Here is a 17,759-nt window from a genome sequence, read left to right as displayed (position 1 = left end):
TTGAAGACAAGCAGCCAACACCTCCAGGTCCTTTTAAAACACTCCTGGAGCCCAGGAGAGTCTGAAGGGAAATACCCTGTATTAAAAATGATCCTGGCACAGGTATTTTCTGTGAGAAGGATATATCCCTATCTGGAAACGGGCATCTTTTAGGTAGAGGGCTGAAAACCAATCTGCTGCATTTAATAAGGGAATTATAACTGCAGATTCACCATCCTGAACTGCTGAGACTTTACAAATTTGTTTAATAGTCTTAGATCCAAAAATCTGTCTCCACCCTCCATCTTTCTTTGGTATGAGGAAATACCTCAAATAGAACTCCTTCTCCTTGTGTAGAGCTGGGACTGGCTCTATCACTCCTTATCAAAGAAGGGAGTTTATTTCTTGTCCCAGTAAAAGTTCACTAGAGGGGCTCCTGAAGAGGAATGGAAAAGAAGGCTAGAAAGGAGGGAGGAATGTAAAAATCGACAGATTAGCCCAGTTTTATTACCCTTATGACTCAATCTATAGTGATCTGCTTCCATACATGTTGAAATTGGGAAAAATTGGTCTCAAAATGGCGGAAAGTTGGCTAAATGTTGTAGCTGGCGATCTAAAGATCCGAGAGAATTTGGTCCTCGACCAATCTGTCGAAACAGATGTTCTGATGTTGACTGAGTAATCACAGGAGGAGGATGAGCAGCCTTCTTCCTCTGAACTTTACATCTCTTCGGGGGGGGGGGGGGGTTGGTGGGTCTTTGGGACCCTGAGAATTGGACCAGACGAGATTTCTGGGATGAATTTTCTTTTATTCATAGAAGTACAGCCAGACAGAGATCAAAACATAAACTCTGGAGTCTTTCAAAGTGTGAAGAGACCCATCTGTGGTTTCTGAAAACAACTTCAGACCATTAAAGCAGAGGTACTACACAGTGCTTTGGACCTCTCTGGGAAACCCCGACAGATGGAGCCACGATGCCCTGTGCATAACTACTGCTGTAGAGATGGACCAGGCAGCAGTGTCAACAGCATCTAAGGATGCTTGAAGACTGTTCTGGCTAATAATTGTCCCTCAGCCATGATGGCCTGAAATTGTTCTATTTTTTTTTTTTCCTTTTCTGGAAGATGATCAATAAAGATCCATGAATTTACTGTAATTGGTGGAATTGTATTTTGCCATAATTGCTTGACAGTTAGAATTCAAAAATTGCAGGGTCACGGATGAGTAGGACTTCCATCCAAAGAGGTCCAGGAGCTTCTGATCCATGTCCAGGGAAGACTTGGAGTAGTGTTGCTTTCCCCACTTGCTCACCACATCGATTATCAAAGAATTAGGTGTGTGTTTTGGTGGGGGTTGGGGAAAGACACAGTTACCTTTTCCGTAACTGGTGTTTTCTGATGTGTTGCTCAAGTCCATTCCATATTAGGTGTGTGTGCTCACCACATGCACCAGTGCCGGAAGTTTTCCCCTTAACAGTATCCCTAGGGGACTGGCTCTGCCACTCTCTGGAGTGCCACCCGCATGGCGTGGTAGAAGGTGTGCTGCCAGCTCCCATCAACCTCAGTTCCTTCTTGCCAGAAATTCCGACAGTGGGGAAGGAGGGCAGGTTGTGGAATGGACATGAGCAACCCATCTCATAGACATAACTGTCTTTTCTTCTTTGAATGCTTGCTAATGTCCATTCCATATTAGGTGACCCAAAGCAGTACACCTGGAGATGACTAGGAGTTCACAGATGTGTAGACTGCAACACAGCTCTGCCGAACCCAGCGTTGTCTCTGGCCTGTTGAGTGATGGCATAATGAGAGGAAAACACATGAACAGAGGACCACATTGCAGCTCTACAGATGTCCTGGATAAGGATGTGTGCCAGGAAGGCTGCCAAAGACACCTGCACGCTTGTCAAGTGGGCTCTGACAATCGGCGGCAGCAGCACCCCCACCAAGTCCTTATGCATGAGGTAATCCAACTCGAAATCCTTTGTGAGGACACCAGGTGACTGTTCATCCTATCCACTGTAGCGATAAAGAGTTGAGTTGATTTTTGGAAAGGCTTGATACATTCTAAGTAGAAAGCCAAGGCCCTCTCCCCACTGGTCTTGTGTGGTTTGGGACAGAACACCAGGAGGAAGATGTTTTGGTTCTTTTGAAAGGTGGAGAGCACCTTTGGCAGAAAGGTCAGGTGGGGCCGCAACTGAACCTTATCTTTGTAGAAGATAGTGTACAGAGGTCCTGAGATCAAGGCTTTAATTTCAGAGACCCATCTTGCCGATGTCACCACCACCAGGAACACGACACCTTCCCTGACAGTTGGGAAAGGGAGCAGGAACCCAGGAGCTCAAAGGGTGGGCTGGTGAGTCTAGAGAGGGCCAAGTTAAGATCCCACTGTGGGACAGGAGTCCATACCTGCAGGAAGAGTCTCCCAAGGCCTGTCAAGAATCTGACTGTCATGTCAGGAGACACCACCACCTGGCCCTGGATCAGTGGGTGAAAAGCAGAGATGGCCGTGAGATGCACTCTAATGGGAGAGTGTGCCAGGTCCTGGTTCCTCAGATCAAGGTCCACTCCTCTGGGTTCAGTCATGCAGCATCCACACCTGAGAGGTGGAGGGACATGAGGTTGGGGTGCAGGAGCCGACCGTGGTTCTGTGACAGCAGGTCCGATTGATTGGGCAGAGGCCAGGGAGGGGCCGCTGCCAGGTTCATAAGCGTGTCGAATGAGTGCTGGCGAGGCCACGCCGGGGCGATCATGAACCTGTGCCTTGTCTCTCTTGATCTTTGCCAGGAACCTGCAGATGAGAGGAACCAGAGCGAATGTGTATATCAGGTTCCCTGATAACAGGAGGAAGGCACCGGTGAGGAGTCCTTGCCCAGGCCTTGCCACCAACACACCAGTGGCAGTTCCTGTTTAGCCTGGTGGAAAACAGGTCCACTTGGGGAGTTCCCCTCCTCTGGAAGATCATGCAGGCTACCTCTGGGTGAAGCGAACACTCATGGTGAGAGCAGAAGTCCCCGTGATCCACTAGCGTGTTCTTGATGCCAGGGAGATACAAGCTTCAAGATGGATTTCGTGGCTGATGCAGAGGTCCCAAAGATGGAGTGCCTCTTGGCAGAGAGTGGACAAACGTGCCTCCCTCTGTCAGCTAAAACTGGAGGTCTGGGAATGGTGCCACAGGAAAGGTGACCAGTGGGGTGTTGCCGAGATCGGTACTGCTTTGGTGGGGACTGATACCAAGATGGTGGAGAGGAGCACCAAGCCAGAGATCCTGTCTTTGCTAGAAGTCGGAGATCTTTGAGGGATCAGCGATCTGTGCTGTGGAGTCAGCAACCATTGCAAAGATGATGGCGGCCGGTACCGGGTGGGTGGACATCAACACTGTGAGTTGGCATGATTGCATTCATGCCAAGAAGCCACGGAGCACGAACACAGAGCCAGCGATCTGGGCCTCCAGCTTAGAGGCCGTGACTGCGGGGGGTGGGAGGGAATTGGGGCCACAGAGTAATTGATAAGTGTCATGCCTCCAGGCACCAGCAGCTCCCGAGCACCCATTGTGGCAGGCTTATAGAGGGCTTCCCCTTAGAAAGAGGTGCCTCTGCAGCTGACTGGAGATCCTGAGGTATAGGCGGTACTGGTAGAGCCTCCAGCACTGAAGGCACCATCAGATGCACAGGTCCCCTACTGCTCCCTGGAGTCAGAGGATTCCTAGTTGGGCTAGGAGCCTTTGGTGGAGAGGCTGCCACTTGGTGCTCCAGAGAGGGCAGGTGGCCTGACATGGGTCCTTTACGTGCCATTCCGTTCCTGTCTTTGCTTGAAGCTGGAGAGCCCCCTGCTGTTTCTTGTGGGGTTTTCTTGGCACTGGCGCCGGTGAGTGGTGCTGTGGTAAGGTCAGTGCCAGTGGAGCACTCTGTACTGATGCAGACATGCTCGGTGCCAAGTTGGAACAGGATGGCTCCGAGGCCAGTCTAAGAGTCACCTTCTTTAATAAGGCTTTTAGATAGATGTATTTATCCTTCTAACCTCCCCCATTTACATTAATTCTTATGGGGAAATTGGATTAGCTTAACATCGTTTCACATAAAGTCGCATTTTTCTGAAACAGAACTACAACGTTAAGCAAGGAGTTACTGTAGTGGACCTACACTTTACTTACTTTCTCTTCTTCCTATTGCATTTATAAGACCTTTCTGATTTTATCCTCCACATGCCCGGGTTGTTCTTTTGTACTTATCCTTAAACTGTCCATGTTTCTGCTTTTTGTAGGATTCCTTTTTTTGACTTTCAGGACATTGAGGAAATCCTGATGGATAGGGCCCTACCAAATGCAGGGTCCATTTTAATCAATTTAACAGCCAGAGGGTTTTTTAATTGGTCAATTTCACGTCTTCAGCTGTTTACATCTGAAATTTCATAGTGTTGTAACCATGGGGGTCCCGACCTAAAATGTACCCGGAAGTGGCTTTGATCGCCCCTCCTCCCCGAGCTGCCATGCAAGGGAAGGACAAGTCATGTCTCTCTCTCCAGCCCAGCAGGGACACTCAGCTAGGAGCTCCCTGACTGGGGCGCTTCCAGGAGCAGGGGGATATCAGACCCACCTCCACAAGTCTCCTCCAGCTGCAGGAACCTCCGGTGCTGGACAGGGAACTTCCTGAAGGAGGAGCAGGCACTCTGAGGTGGGTCAGATCTCCCCCTGAGAGCAAGAGCGACCATGCAGGGGTAGGACAAATCCTTTCCCTCTCAAGCCCAGCTGGGACTTGCAGCTAGGAGACCTCTGACTGGGGCACTCCCAGCAGCAAGGGGGAGATCAGATTTCAGGGGGAAGGGCTTATTTCAAAGTCCAGGACACATTTTTCACGGCTGTGAAACTGGTAGGGCCCTCCTGATGGAGCCATAGTGACCCCTTAATAGTCTTTCTACCTTTTCTTCATATCAAGGTAGGTTGCTCTTATGCCTTTAATATTGCCTGTTTCAGAAACTGTCCGCTCTCCTGAATCCTCTTTTCCCTTAGATTTTCTTCCTATGGGACCTTACCCATGAGATTTCTGAGTTTGTTAAAGTCTGCTTTTTTGAGATTTACGGGTTTGGACTGGACCGAGAAAGTTGTAAGCATCCCTGTTGTTCACAATAATTCACTGTCATTATAAAAGACAAAAGCATCTTTCAGAGTAGCAGCTGTGTTAGTCTGTATCCTCAAAAAGAAAAGGAGTACTTGTGGCACTTTAGAGACTAACAAATTTATTTGAGCATAAGCTTTTGTGAGCTACAGCTCTCTTTATCAGATGCATGCAGTGGAAAATACAGTGGGGAGATTTTATATACACAGAGAACATGAAACAACGGGTGTTACCATACACACTGTAACCAGAGTGATCAGATAAGGTGAGCTATTACCAGCAGGAGAGAAAAAAAACTTTTGTAGTGATAATCAAGGTGGGCCATTTCCAGCAGTTGACAATAACGTGAGAGGAACGGGGGGGGGGGGGGGGGAACATGGGTAAATAGTTTTACTTTGTGTAATGACACATCCACTCCCAGTCTTTATTCAAGCCTAATGTAATGGTGTCCAGTTTGCAAATTAATTCCAATTCGGCAGTCTCTCGTTGGAGTCTGTTTTTGAAGTTTTTTTGTTGAAGAATTGCCACTTTTAGGTCTGTAATCGAATGACCAGAGAGATTGAAGTGTTCTCCGAATGGTTTTTGAATGTTCTAATTCTTGATGTCTGATGTGTGTCCATTTATTCTTTTATGTAGAGACTGTCCGGTTTGGCCAATGTACATGGCAGAGGGGCACTGCTGGCACAAGGACTGGCCTGTCTCTTAAGATCTGTGAGAGTGATGGGTTGTCCTTGAGAATAGGTTGTAGATCCTTGATGATGTGCTGGAGACTTTTTAGTTGGGGGCTGAAGGTGATGGCTAGTGGCGTCACTCTCACAGATCTTGGGAGACAGGCCAGTCTTCGCTTAAAGACAGCCCCCCAACCTGAAGCAAATACTCACCAGCAACCACACACCACACAAAAGAACCACTAACCCAGGAACCTATCCTTGCAACAAAGCCTGTTGCCAACTGTGTCCACATATCTATTCGGGGGACATCATCATAGGGCCTAATCACGTCAGCCACACTATCAGAGGCTCGTTCACCTGCACATCTACCAATGTGATATACGCCATTATGTGCCAGCAATGCCCCTCTGCCACATACAATGCCCCTCTGCCATGTACACCGTTACACAAAGTAATGCCTTTTCTAAAAGCATCTTTGACTTCCTCTCCAGACGCTCCTACCATCTGTACCCACTTTCCTTTCTGCACAGAATCTCAGATTTTTTCGAAGAGAAAAATCAAGATCCAACACAACCTCCCCACCCTTTCCCATTAGCGACAGGAGTCGGAGTTTGTTTTGGGAAGTTTGTCTGCTCACCGTCTAATCTTCCACTTGCCCAAGTAACCCCATCCCATCTTCTGATCTCCCTTGCCCCTTTCTCAACCTCTTACTCTCCTTCTCCTTCAAAATACAAGGGTGCATTAGTCTCTCCACCCTTGATCCTACTTGCCTCTGCAGCTAACTCTGCTCCTTCTACACACACCATCTCAAATCATCCTTCTTCCATTCATCTCCCAAGTTCACTGATTGCACCATCTACAACTGCAATTTGGAGTTCCACTACTCTTATTCTATTCTAGAAACTCTTCCAATCCTGCTTCTGACACTTACACATCACTGAAACTGCTCTCACTGAAGTCTAACGCACAATTCCTAGCCAAATCCAAGCCAGTACTTCATTCTCATCAAGCTTACATGCTTTTCCATGCGACCCCTTGTGTATCTGCAAAATCACCTCATTAGCTTCCTTCCAACCCCTCCTCTGCTGCCTACAAACAACTTGACAATGGTTAGATATCTGATGTGTGGTGATTGCTGCTTATCATACTGACAAGTGTTGTTTCATAATTACCTTATGCTCCCCCTGATTTTTATTCTCCAGTTGTCTATTGTCTTATACTAAGATTGTAAACTCTTGAGGGTATATGGGTGGTTCTTCTCTTGTGTTTGTACAGCAACAAGCCAATGGAGCCTTGAGCTATGACTGAGGCCCCAACAAGCTATTGTGATACAAATAATAAATTTAGAAACCCCAGAGGTTTTTGAATGCTGAAATTCCTCTGGTAATCTACTACGAAGTACCAGTATTTGGCTTCCATCTTAATTCATGTGTGCAACTAATGCACTTCTGATCCAATACTGGTAGTTTTTTTCTCTTGTTATTTAAAAGTAAGCAAATCGCCAGGGCTTGGCTTACATTACAGACTTATGCAGTATAACTATGACACTCAGGGATGTGGATTTTCTACACCCCTGAGCAATGCAGTTATACCAACCTAACCCCCAGTGTAGACAGTGCTATATTGACCTCTCAGGGAGGTGGAGTACCTACGACGACGAGAGAAGCTCTCCCATCAGTGTAGACAGCATCTTCATTAAGCACTACAGCTGCATCAGTGCAGCGGCAGTGCTGTTATGTGTAGACAAGCCCAAGAAGGCATAACACAGGGAATTTCTAACGGACAAGCAAGTGGATTGGATAACAAGTTTCTTTCCACCATAAACTTTGATTCTAGGACTTAAGATAATACAACACCTGGATGCTTGTCCTGGCAAATGTATTACTCCCCAGCAGGTTACAAGACAGTTCAGAAAAAACCTACATAGAAAACAGAAATAGGTCAAGGTAATCGCTTTTCCTTGAACTTATTCGGACCTGAAATCATAATTTTGCACCATCGAAGCAAAAAGCACAGCTACACAGGGAGCATAAATGGCAATACTGAGTTGACATAAGGCAAACTCATAAGACCATGTAAACAGAAGCACATATTGACAGAGAAAGTGCTTCACAGATGTTAGGTAAGTGGCAAAGTTGTTGTTTTAAGGAATCTGAACCAAGACTTGACACATTCACCCCACACAATGTGCTCTTCCTTGTTTTCAGAGCCACCTTTTAGGTTCATTCCCCAACCCTATGTCAGGAGACATAAGCCCACACTTCTCCACTCTATAGCACATAATTGGCAGAAGGACTCCACACTGGCAACATGCAAAGCTACAGTTAGTTTATATTTGCATTTCCTTCCTTCACTTTCTGCCATTTTTCTGAAAGGAATACAACACATTAAAGCCCTGTGCTCCAATTTTTTTTTGCAACAGGTTTGCTAAGACAACCCAACTGAAGCATTGTGATGACTAAAAAGGACTTAAGTGGAGAGTCAGCAAATAGACAATGCTAACACCAGAAAAACTGAGTCTGCCAGATTGACAGGAGACCCAGTATGCTCCCAGAAACAAGCCACAATTACAAATTCAATAGCTTATTTGCCATATGACTAGCAACCATGAAAGTGAAGGTTTAGATGGTTGCTACAGAGTTACTGAAAGCATGTTCTAAATGCTGGCACAGAGCACTAAGAGATTCAGAGAACTATGAAAAAATGCACAGAGCAGGTAAGCAAGAGATGAGATGCACCTGTCTTGTCAGTCAGTACAGCTGTGAGATAAGCCACAAGTACTACTAATTATATCTCAATTAAATTAGTTATAATCCATTCCAAGTTATTACAAGACAAAGACACTTCAATTCAAAAATTCCTCTCAGCGGAAATATTTTGCTCTAAAAAAGCAATTACTCGTGTATACTATATTAGAAGAAACAGAATGATTAGCAATTACAAAATCTTAGTGTATTAGACTCTCCATTAAAGTTTTAATTTTAATATATAGATTATTGCTTCTTTAAAAATAGTCTACAATCTCATGGTATTTTGTATACTTAATTCTTGGGCGAAATTTCATGAATTTAAAGAACATGGAAGCAGCTCAAATATTTTAAGCTCAATATAAACACGACTATAACCCAGTGTAGTGTGTTCATTAAGGTGTATTTTTTATTTTTTATTTTTTTTACAATCACATCACAATTTATCAGATATAATTCCTTTAAGGGTACTGCCTCCCTGCCCTCCGCGACAATCCCAGATCTTGTGATGAAGTGTGAGCAGCTTTCAGCTCCCACAAATTCCATTGTGACTCCTGCCATTTACTTAACCTCCTCCAATAATCTCCAGCATTCCAACATCTTTCTAACAGCACTGTATTTAGACTTGCAGCCAGAAAAAACAGGGGAAAGGCCGGAAAATCACTCCATCATCAGGAAAAGGCTACTAAGAAGAACAGATAGGCCTGTCACCAGAGCTGATCCGGAAAACAGAAGGGTGTGCTGTCTGACAGGAGCTCAGATACTGGATGTGGATGTGAGGCTGAAGAGGATCCTAGTGGGAGCAGAAAAGAATCCACTAACTGTCCATGTCAGAACAAATGATTTTCGCTGGAATTTATCAAACGAGACTATGGCATGCTGGGGAAAATGCCTAAGGAAATGGAGGCTCAAGTGATCTTGAGTAGGATTCTGCCTGTCCCTAGAGAAGGGGAAAAGGCGGCGACAAGATGACTATCAACAGATGGCTCAGGCAGCAGTTGCTGTAAGAAGGGCTTTGAGATGTTTGACCACTGAGGCATTCATGAACAGAGGACTGTTCTCATGGCATGGACTCCACCTGATTAGGGAGAGAAATAGAATTCTGGGATGTAGGCTGGCACAACTGATTAAAAGAGCTTTAAACTCGGGGAGACAGCTGGGAGATGTTCATGTAATCTGCGTGCCTGATTTTAACATTGAGAGGGAGGAAAATCAAGAAATAAAGGATACAGCAATGGAAAGGAACAGAAGTGGGTAGAAGAATGGACATTAAGAGGAAGGACAGTGCGGATACCAGTCAGATAGGTGATACTGGCAGTAGAATGACTGTATCCAATCGGGCGAGAAATGTGGGGCGAAAACAAGCAGCAACAATTCAGGTGTTTGTACACCAACACAAGGAGCCTGGGTTACAAAATGGAGGAACTAAAACTACTGGTGCAGGACATGAAATCAGGTATTATAGGGATAATAGAAACATGACAGAATAGTAGTCATGACTAAGGCTACGTTTTAGTCACAAGTATTTTTAGTAAAAAAAAAAAAAAAAAAGGCCATGACTTTTACTATATACCACTAACTAAAACTTGGGCTGGAGGACCGCGGGTGCTCAGGGGGGCAGGCTGGGGGTGTCACAGGTGCTGGGGGGGGGGGTGTAGCTGGCTTGGGACCCCTGCTGGTGCTGGGGGGGGAGGGGAACGGTGCTTCCTAACTTCCCAAGTAGGCCCCACCTTGGGGTCTGTGGGGATGGATTCTCCAGCACCACAGTCTGACTATACAGCAGGGGGGCACACTCCTTGCTGATTCAAGCTGATGTAAGGAAAGTTCCTTGGCCTGGGTCCAATTGGGGTCTCATGGCTTTCTCCATAAGGTACTTGCGGAGACAAAGTGCTCACGCTTCTTGGGTACAGCTGGAGAATGACCAGCAAATACTTCACCGAGCCAAGATGTGAGCTTACCCCAGACAGCAGAGGCAGCATTGATGGTCTTCGGTAACCAAGGACGACAGTGGACAAGAGGCGCAGAGTTTGAAGTCCGAAGTCCTGGGCATAGTTTGGTACCTGAACAGGCACAGAGGGGGTCCACCATATATAGAGCCCTACCAAATTCACAGCCATGAAAAATGCATCATGGACTGTGAAATCTAGCCTCCCCTGTGAAATCTGGTCTTGTATGCACTTTTACCCTATACTATACAGATTTCACAGGGGAGACCTGCACTTCTCAAATTGTGGGTCCTGACCCAAAAAGGATTGCAGAAGGGGCTGCTGGCAGGGAGCCCAACTCTGAAGGCAACTCCCCGCCAGCAGCAGTGCAGAAGTAAGGGGGGGTGGGGTGTATTACAAGAACCTTGCAAACCCCCTCCACACACACACACACCCACCCCTCCTTTTTGGGTCAAGACTCCTATAATTACAACATGAAATTTCAGATTTAAAATAGCTGAAATCATGAAATTTGCTATTTTTAAAATCCTATGGCCGTGAAATTGACCAAAATGGAGCATGAATTTGGTAGGGCCCTAACCACAGGCTAATCTAAATCTAAGTAGTATTCAAACTAATAAAATCTATTGAAAGCTATTAAAAACTACTAAAACTATGAACCATTTACAACTCAAGTGATATTGCAGAATGACATCAAAACTGTGGACGTTAAGGGTTCCAACCCAGACCAAGTGGCAGTGAGAAGGAACTGAAGAGCCCATCAATCCACCCTGTGGGTCACGCATGGTGAGCATGCATGACCCATAGTAAAATAAAATAGGGACCATCACTCAAAGTAGTAGTTTTGGTTAACTCAGACAGTCCTGTGCTGAGAACCTGCTGAATTTCTGTAGCCTTCTGGTCCCAGCTCTAAATGCATACATAGTATTAATCAAAGCTTGCGAAGACACATATGAGGCTTCAAAGACTCTTCAGCAATGCCTGAATCTGCCTAGTAGGTCTCTTAGGGATGCAGTCCCTTCTACCTCCAGGACACCTGTACCCATTCTCAGATCCTGTCAGCACTTGTGTCTAATGGTGTCATAGGGTAATGTGATCATGCTCTTACAGGGACACATCGGTCATGGACCACTGCTTTCCACATCTTTGTGTAGGTGGGTGGGTAACATCTAAGAAATCTTAGATAACAAGGATGTCTTGCTGCCCCCTACCACTTACCTTTCCCTGCTCTGGTATCTCTCCTTCCCAGCTCTCATCAGGCGAGGCATACCTTCCCCCAAATCAAGAATTTCCTTCCCTTTATGATATTTATAGCATAAAGGGGAAAGATGCCCTTTTCTTGCTTTTGTTTTTCCTTCAAGAAGAATCTGAGGTTTGGAATCCACACATACTAGGTGTGAGCTGAAGTGTTCCTAGTTCCCAGCAGGATTTCTTTACCTGACTGTGCTACAGAACAAAAAGGGAGACCGACCTTCTTCTGGGTATGTCTGTGATGGAAAAGGAGCCTCCAGAGGATGAGCTGTCTCCACCTGCCAGTGGGAGGAACTACAGTCTGGGCACCTGGACCGGTACAGAAGATCAAACAAATTAACCAAGTATGGTGTCTCACACTACTCTGGTATGATAGCCATTAATGTGGAATTTAATTAAAATGCTGCTGAGCTGCAGCCCTTCCATTCCCTTTTGTTCATTTTTAAGTTACCACTGTGTTTGTTACAGAGTATTAATGTGCGAGTCTTAAAAAAAATTAAGATAACACGAGGGACTCAAGAAGGTAAGGGGAGAGAGAATAAACAAACCAGAAGACTGAGAAAGAAAGGTAAAGAGTTCACAGCTTTTTAAAATTATGTTTGCTGGCAGTTAACAGCTCTTGCTGTCTTGATTGGCCATTGTGTTGTCTAGTCACCCAGTTTTGAGAGATCTCTTGTAACTCTGTTTTGGACTTACGTAACTCTGTTTTGGACTTACTATCTTGAATAGTTTCGTATCACCTGCAAATTTTGTCACCTCACTGCTTATCCCTTTTTCCAGATCATTTATGAATATGTTGGACAAACAATTTCACACAAGACATATTGAGATTAATTGTGTCCATAATTTAAAAGTTGTACAAATTATACTAAACCTGTCAGCCTCATGTTTAAATTATTTCTTCCTTCCCTTCATCTACTCTAATTCTCCAAAAAAGAACACAGACTATTTCAACTCAGTTTTTTGTGTAAGAAACTTACTGGAAATTCTTAAAGCTGTAAAGTTTAGCTTTAAACAAAGAAGAAAAGTTATATTGGTAAGCAATTATTAAAAGCATGGCCAGCCTCGATCTTTTTCCCCAAACAGCTCTGTAAAGCAAGGAGGCAGAGGGAAGAGAAGAGATGCATCTTGGAAGGGGAGAGGCTTTTCAAAGTAATTTCAGTGTTGATATTATAGCAGGGAAGAAGGGTTTTTTAAGCTATTAGGCTGTTGGGGACAGCTATGTTGCAACAGAAGAATGCTGTAGTTTCTTTCAGTTCCCTCCCACAAAAAGTTATAGGACTTGTGTTGTGTGTATATTGCAGAACAAAACAACCTAAGTGTCTCTGGAAGCACTCAGTTGATTATGGAGCATAAAACTGAACATTCCACAATTAACAAATTGGTGTGGTTAGGGCTATGAAGTTAGCTACTCCTTTTTGCATATACTTTTCCAAATTTAAAAGGCATTTTAAGTGTAAAATGAGAGAACGTGTAAGATTAAATAATTTTTAGTCTTGCATAGCTTCATATTGTACATGTTCAATTTCTGCTGCATTTTAATTCAAGTCAACAAGTACAGTACTCATATGAGATTGACGAAACAATTTATGAATGTCTGCTGCAGGTTTAAAACAAGTATGCTACATATAGATACCTTACACAAAGCAAAGCCTCAAACCATAAAAGCCAGCAAAAGCAACAGTATTTCATATGCTAATGTCAATGTTTAAGTTACTTACAAAATCTAATCTAAAATTAAGTTGGTTTCAAAATCCAGGAGGTAAATTTTCAAGCGTTAACCAAAATTTAGTTCCACAACCCACTGAATTTTCATATACAATTAATAGTGATTAGTGTCTCACAAATAGTTATAAACCTTGGAATACAACTGCATATGCCAATGTGCAGAATCACTTAACATGCATTAACCACAATTTCTCTCACACACACATTCCATTCTGTACTTTTTTTAAAAAAAAAAAAACAGTAGTACAAATTAACAAATATGTATGTGTAAGAGATAGATTTTTGCATGGTAACATATAAACCACTGAAATACATACACCTTGTTTCACATTCATGGCATTCTTCCCAGGCATTTTGAAATGAAGATCAAATCAACAGCCCACAAGTTCTTAAACCTAGACGTTTCTTGTGTCTCATCAAGCAGTTTCATCAAGGTAGTAAAACATTCATTGAAATACAAATTTGCACATTAAAACATTGGCTGCAGCAAAGTGTAGTGAAACAGTTATCCTTCAGTGTCTCACTAGTGAATCTGATAATATCTTAAAGAGATGAGACTTATTTTGGAGAGTTTATATTATTTTCTACCACTCTTGTCCCCATACCATGTCCCCTATGGAAGTCAAACTAGGCTACTAAACATTACATTTTCAGTTATCTTTCTTGTCACTTGTCAATTACTTAAGTGTTTGTTTCACAGCCCACACAGGAAGAAAGTAATTTCCCAAACATCATACTACATTTATTCCAGAATCCATCTAGAGACAGTCTCTAGATTTTTTTTTTTTAAGTTTCAAATTCAAATGGTAAAGTTAATTAAAGTCATTAAAAGCCAACGTAAGGTTTTGGCCCAGGATTTCATATGACACTGAAATGGAATTATTTTGGCTCATATTTATATTTAAATGTTTTCAGAATCCACAAACTACTATTAAACTTCTCCACACAAAAACGTCTCTCCCTCTTTTGAAATCTTATGATGTTGCTTGGCAATATAACTCCACTGCCAGGAACACAACAAACACCCCTTTTTGTCTGGCTAGAAGTCCGATCATATTGCACAGGTGTCCTTTACATCTGAAAAATAAAAAATGGCTAGGCAAGTACTTACTTGTAACCAGAGTTACAGCAAGCGTCTGAAGAAAAATGTAAATGTATATATCACATTAAGTCTTCCGTAGAAAGCCTGAACTATAACCTCCCCTTGGAGTATGAACATGCAGAGATATGTGCAGAGAATACAAATTTAATATATCCTGTACTAAGTGACATTCTGTTTGTTGCATAGCAACAGGAATCTGCTACAGAAAAACAATATGGAACTTCCTTTCTTGACCTGGAAAGCTACAATTAACCGTATCAGTCTTTCTGAAAAATATGAAGCCCCATAGTACATACAACTGCAAATAATATTACAAATGTAACAAACATGTAAAGTTGCTAGGCCCAATATTTAGCCTATTTTATGTTAGCAGAATCTTTCTACTTGAGAAGCTTTTTAGAAATCGGGTTTCTGTACTAATGAGTTTCATTCTTGACATACCCCAGTTCTGGCTTGCAACCTGAAGCATGCTAATTCTACAGAATTTTGTCTTGGCCATTATGGTAATTTTAATAGCTCCTTTAAATATATATCTATATACACACACACATATATACACGCACCTATTACATTTTTTATGCCAAATATTGATAACAGAATACCTCCCCCCGTCCAAAAAGGAATTAAAATGCTCCAAGAATACTAGGAAAAACTCAAAATATAGCTTAATATTTGTGAATGGTTTTGATTTTTTTTTTTTTTAAAAAGCTTCCTAACACAATAGTGAAATTAAGCCCAAACTACCTTAAGGTTTTTTCCTTGCCAAGGTGATTTCAAAACTTTAGATGATGTTCAGAGTTTCACAGATGTCAAACTATTCCCATTCCCATACAGCAGAAAATTTCTGAGTACACCTTAATAGGGTTTTTTATATTTGACTGACAGTACCCTAATTCTTGGGGGGGACGGGGACGACAGACTGTACTCGCACTACTCTGGATACATTTTCAACTCAGTTACAATGACCAAATACTACTATGAATAACTACTGCTGTTTTCTGCTTTATTCTTCCTTTTATATCCACTTACTGTATATTGTTGTGGCTATGCAAGCTATATTTTAGTTATATTTATGCTCAAAAAGTATTAAAAAGAAGAAAATCCCAAAGTGCTGGGAAACTGATGTTTTATATGGGACATGAAAAAGCTGAAACACCAAATTAGACTGACACCAATAGCATCACTGGCCACTTCTCTTGACCCTCTCAAAAAAGGCAAGGTTGAGTTCCTCAAGAGCCAGGATCAAAGTAGTCCAAAGATCAGTCAACAGCTAACGTCGCCACTACAGACATTTCTCCATGACAAGAAACTCAAAGTTATATTTCCTGCTTGGTAAGGAAATTATTTTTAAAGAGGTAGGCAGGGTATGGAATTTATGCAAGTGAAGACTGTGCTCAGTTTACGCCATCACTTAATAAATCAAGACTTGCAACAATAAGGGAAACCAGCTTTATAGCTCGTGTTAGACAAGGAAGTAGTCAGTGATTTGCAGTACTAAGTTTTGCAGGTGTTTAAAATGCTTTACAGTCACACAGGCCTGAAAAAGGAAGTCTGCTTCTCAGTGCAGAAAGTGCAGAAAAAGCGACTTGTCAGATTTGTCATTAGTATTTTTAATCTTTTTGCCATTATGGGTGTTTTCCAGCTGCCAATAAAGAAAATGGCAGAACTTCCATAAACTTCACTGAGAGCATGATTTCACTCTGTGTGTCATGAATAATTATCAACCAAAAAATTTTCTGCCTGAGTAGTTTACTACAAGGTAAACCAGATAGATACAAACCAGTCTTGATTCATTAATGAATCAGTTAATAGGCCACGAACAAGTTTCTTACTCTTTCCTTTTACGAAGGGAAAACCTTAAGAATTCAGACACATCAGACAGCAAGAACAGTTATTTCCTAATGTTTCACATGAAGCTAGCCAAACCACTTAATCATTAATCACTTTGCAGACAGTTGCCTTAACTCTGAATCTTCATTCTGGAAGTACTTATCAAGCCAGTCTCATTTATGGTGGTTTTCAGGATAAGTTAAAATTAGCTAAAGATAAAGACCTCAACAAACAAGGCAAGTTTTTTTTTTTTTTTTTAAATAAGTATATGCCAAAACTATCTAAGTAATTCCTAATGCACCTATCACCTACACAGGCAGCACACAGAGGTTAGTATCATAGTCTATAATAAAAATAGTGTTATTTCTTAACTTGCCCCAATGCATAGGTGTGTATGATGTTAAGGTTGGATTTTCAAAGTGCTAAACACTGGCCTAACACAGCTCCATTTGAAGTCAAGTGGATTACTACTATGGTCTTCAATGGAAGCAGAGTTAAATCCCTCCAGTAAGTGATGATTTTTTTCAGTCTTGTTTATGGGTACCATTTTTGTGGGAAGGATTGCTGAAAGTTACATCTTGTATCTGAACCTCTACACAGTCATGCTTAGACTCTGTTTGACCTGTGGAATGCATACGAAGAGTTGGGCTCCTTTAACTAAGGATACTCAAGAGCAGACTGATTTAAATCAAGGTGATTTGAAATGGATTTAAATTACCAGGTGGAAAGCCTCAATTTAAATAATCCATTTTAAATCAACTTTCCCATTTGTACTTCAGTTATTTTCTAAAGAAAAGTGCATTCTCACTGGCTGACATGCTGATTTACAACTAAAGAGAGCCCTTGGCACTACATTTGGTACATCTGTTTGCTAGCTAGGAGGGTACACTAACTTTTTACATTTATTTAAGCAGTTATACTGTTTAATATTTTCATATTAATTGTACATTTTCAGTACGTTAGAAAATGGTGATTGATATATTGCTTATTTACTAGTCAATTAACTTTTTGCTTATATTTGTGCTAAGCTGCATTAGGATGGTAACTGTAATTTAAACAAACAAAAAAGCACATAAAAATTTTTACTGAAACACCCTTAAATGTTTTGATACATGAACTTCTAATCAAAACATGTTTCACTTTTACAATTAAATGATTTATTAAAGGAACAGAAGGATTAACTGCAGTCAGTGAATTAAACATTGTTTCAGGCCAGCCTGTAAAATTTTTCAAATATGACAAAGTGAAAGTGACTAGAGCTTAAGTTGTTACTTGCTAATTCCCCTGAAAATGAGAGTCTCCTAAGCTATTTAAACTGCTTTTCAGACTTAAAAACCCAGTAGATCTCATACCCTCCTTCCTTGTTTTTATTCATAGACCGAAAGAGAAAAAGA

The 17,759-nt window shown here is 42.2% G+C and overlaps 1 protein-coding gene across 13 annotated transcripts in view; it reads right to left on the bottom strand.

Annotated features, from left to right (window-relative positions):
• The window catches only part of ENAH (ENAH actin regulator), a 196,592-nt gene that overhangs the window by 157,488 nt on the left and 21,345 nt on the right, over positions 1 to 17,759 (bottom strand). The gene's annotated exons all lie outside the window — the stretch shown is intronic.

The sequence above is a fragment of the Caretta caretta genome, chromosome 3, assembly GCF_965140235.1.
Source record: "Caretta caretta isolate rCarCar2 chromosome 3, rCarCar1.hap1, whole genome shotgun sequence".
Classification (NCBI taxonomy): domain Eukaryota; kingdom Metazoa; phylum Chordata; order Testudines; family Cheloniidae; genus Caretta; species Caretta caretta.
Note: the sequence above shows the minus strand (reverse complement) of the source record. Positions and strands in the feature narration are given on the sequence as shown.